Source organism: Arachis hypogaea, chromosome 20 (assembly GCF_003086295.3).
Source record: "Arachis hypogaea cultivar Tifrunner chromosome 20, arahy.Tifrunner.gnm2.J5K5, whole genome shotgun sequence".
Lineage (NCBI taxonomy): Eukaryota > Viridiplantae > Streptophyta > Magnoliopsida > Fabales > Fabaceae > Arachis > Arachis hypogaea.
This window is the reverse complement of record NC_092055.1, coordinates 87,703,563-87,706,993: the sequence shown is the minus strand read 5'-3', so window position 1 is coordinate 87,706,993 and position 3,431 is coordinate 87,703,563. Positions and strand designations below refer to the sequence as shown.

Here is a 3,431-nt window from a genome sequence, read left to right as displayed (position 1 = left end):
AATATGGCATTCAGAGTATCAACTTCAAGAACTGCCTTCTTCATAGGCATCTCATTACTCACAGGATTCCTTTCAGAAGTGTACATGAACTGGTTATTAGCAACCATGTCAATGAGTTCTTGAGCTTCTGCAGGTGTTTTCTTTAGGTGAATGGATCCACCTACAGAAGTGTCCAGTGACATTTTTGATAGCTCAGATAAACCATCATAGAATATATCCAGGATGGTCCATTATGAAAGCATGTCAGAAGGACACTTTTTGGTCAACTGTTTGTATCTTTCCCAAGCTTCATAGAGGGATTCACCTTCTTTCTGTCTGAAGGTTTGAACATCAGCTCTAAGCTTGCTCAGCTTTTGAGGAGGAAAGTACTTGGCTAAGAAAGCCGTGACCAGCTTATCCCAAGAGTTCAGGCTGTCTTTGGGTTGAGAATCCAACCATAATCTAGCTCTGTCTCTTACAGCAAAAGGGAAAAGCATGAGCCTGTAGACTTCAGGATCTACTCCATTAGTCTTAACAGTATCACATATCTGCAAGAATTCAATTAAGAACTGAAAGGGATCTTCAGATGGAAGTCCATGAAACTTGCAGTTCTGCTACATCAGAGAAACTAATTGAGGTTTCAGCTCAAAGTTGTTTGCTCCAATGGCAGGAATAGAGATGCTTCTTCCATGTAAATTGGAATTAGGTGCAGTAAAGTCACCAAGCATCTTCCTTACATTATTATTATTTTCGGCTGCCATCTCCTCTTCCTGTTCGAAAATTTCTGAAAGGTTATCTCTGGATTGTTGTATTTTAGCTTCTCTTAGTTTCCTTTTCAGAGTCCTTTCAGGTTCTGGATCTGCTTCCACAAGAATGTTCTTATCCTTGCTCCTGCTCATATGACAAAGAAGAGGGCACAGAAAAATAATAATAATAATAGAGATCCTTTATACCACAGTATAGGGATCCCTGTGTGAGTGGAAGAAAAGAGGGAGATAAAGAATGTAATGTAATGGAAGAAACACAACTATGAGGAGGGTAAAGATGTGAGATGAGATGTTAGTAGATGAATAAATAAATAGAATAAGATGGGAGAGGGAGAATTTTCAAAAATAATTTTTGAAAAAGGGTTAATGATTTTCGAAAATGGTTTTTGGAAAAATGTTAGTATTTTTCGAAAATTTTTAAAATCAAAAATAAAAATAAGAATAATTAGTTAATTAAAAAGAAATTTTTGAAAAAGAGGGAAGATATTTTCGAAAATTAGAGAGAGAGAGTTAGTTAGGTAGTTTTGAAAAAGTTAAGAAACAAACAAAAAGTTAGTTAGTTAGTTGAAACAAATTTTGAAAAGATGAGAGGTTAGGAAGTTAGAAAAGATATTTTGAAATCAAATTTTTGAAAAAGATAAGATAAGAAGATATTTTTGAAAAGATATGATAGAAATTAGTTTTTGAAAAAGATTAGATTTTTAAAATCACAATTAATGACTTGATTCACAAGAAATCACAAGATATGATTCTATAACTTAAAGTTTGAATCTTTCTTAACAAGCAAGTAACAAACTTCAAATTTTTGAATCAAAACATTAATTGATTATGTTATTTTCGAAAATTTGATATAAAAATAAGAAAAAGATTTTTGAAAAATATTTTTGGAATTTTCGAAAATAACTAAGAATTTTGAAAAAGATTTGATTTTTGAAAAAGATTTTGAAAAAGATAAGATTTTCAAATTGAAAATTTGATTTGACTCATAAGAAACAACTTGATTTTAAAAATTTTTGAAAAAGTCAACTCAAATTTTCGACTTTGATGAGAGAAAAAGGGAAAGATATTTTTTTGTTTTTTGAATTTTTATGATGAGAGAGGAAAACAGGAAAAATGATGCAATGCATGAAAGTTATGGATCAAAACAATGAATGCATGCAAGAATGCTATGAATGTCAAGATGAACACCAAGAACACTTTGAATGTCAAGATGAACATCATAGACACAATTTTGAAAAATTTTTAATGCAAAGAAAACATGCAAGACACCAAACTTAGAATTCTTTAATGCTTACGCACTAAGAATTCAAGAATGCATATGAAAAACACCATACAACACAAAACAAAAAATCATCAAGATCAAACAAGAAGACTTACCAAGAACAACTTGAAGATCATGAAGAACACTATGAATGCATGAAATTTTCGAAAAATGCAAGATGCACATGCAAATGACACCAAACTTATGACATGACTCATGACGCAAACAAGAAACACAAAAAATGTTTTTGATTTTTATGATTTTCTAATTTTTTTGGATTTTTCAAAAATTAATTGAAAAAGGAAAATAAGGATTCCAAAATTTTTAATATGAATTCTAGGAATCTTGCATTGTTATTCTAAAGCTTCAGTCCAGGAATTAGACATGGCTCACTAGCCAACCAAGCTTTCAATGAAAGCTCCGGTCCAAAACGCTAGACATGGCCAATGGCCAGCCAAGCTTCAGCATGTAATTCAGACAAGACATGCCTGACATACCCTACAGTCGTATAGCAGCTGATGGTTGGAAGCCTCAGTCCAAAAGAATTTAGACATGGCTTTACAGCCAGCCAAGCTTCACATGCTTCATGAAACACTAGAATTCATTCTTAAAAATTTTGAATCTAAATTTTTTTTTTCGAAAATAGGTGAGAAAATTTTGAAATATTTTTGAAAAAGTTTTGAAAAGAAAACAAAAACAAAAATTCCCTAATCTGAGCAACAGGATGAACCGTCAGTTGGTACGCGGAATTGTGATTACACTTTAATTATGTAAAGTTCATTGCTCTTTCTTTTCCTGAAAATGGCGCCAAAAATATGATGCCAAAACCACAGTTCACAACTCCGTGTAACTGACCAGCAAGTGCACTGGGTCGTCCAAGTAATACCTTACGTGAGTAAGGGTCGAATCCCACGGAGATTGTTGGTATGAAGCAAGCTATGGTCACCTTGCAAATCTCAGTTAGGCAGATATAAATTGATAATGGTGTTTTCGAATAATAATTAATAGAATAGGGATAGAAATACTTATGTAATTCATTGGTGAGAATTTCAGACAAGCGAATGGAGATGCTTTCGTTCCTTTGAACCTCTGCTTTCCTGCTATCTTCATCCAATCAGTCTTACTCCTTTCCATGGCTGGCTTTATGTGATACATCACCACTGTCAATGGCTACTTTCGATCATCTCTCGGGAAAATGATCCAATGCCCTGTCACAGCACGGCTAATCGTCTGGAGGCATCACCCTTGTCAATGGCTTCATCTTATCCTCTTAGTGAAAATGGTCAACGCACCCTGTCACGGCACGGTTATTCATCTGTCGGTTCTCGATCATGCTGGAATAGGATTTACTATCCTTTTGCGTCTGTCACTAACGCCCTGCAATCGCGAGTTTGGAGCTCGTCACAGTCATTCATTCATTGAAT

The 3,431-nt window shown here is 34.1% G+C and overlaps 1 non-coding gene across 1 annotated transcript; it reads left to right on the top strand.

The window, feature by feature from the left end:
* The first annotated feature begins 236 nt into the window (after positions 1-236).
* Positions 237-344, top strand: LOC112787406 (small nucleolar RNA R71). The gene has a single exon (XR_003194822.1). It is a non-coding gene; the product is annotated as a small nucleolar RNA R71 (small nucleolar RNA).
* The last annotated feature ends 3,087 nt before the right edge of the window (positions 345-3,431 follow it).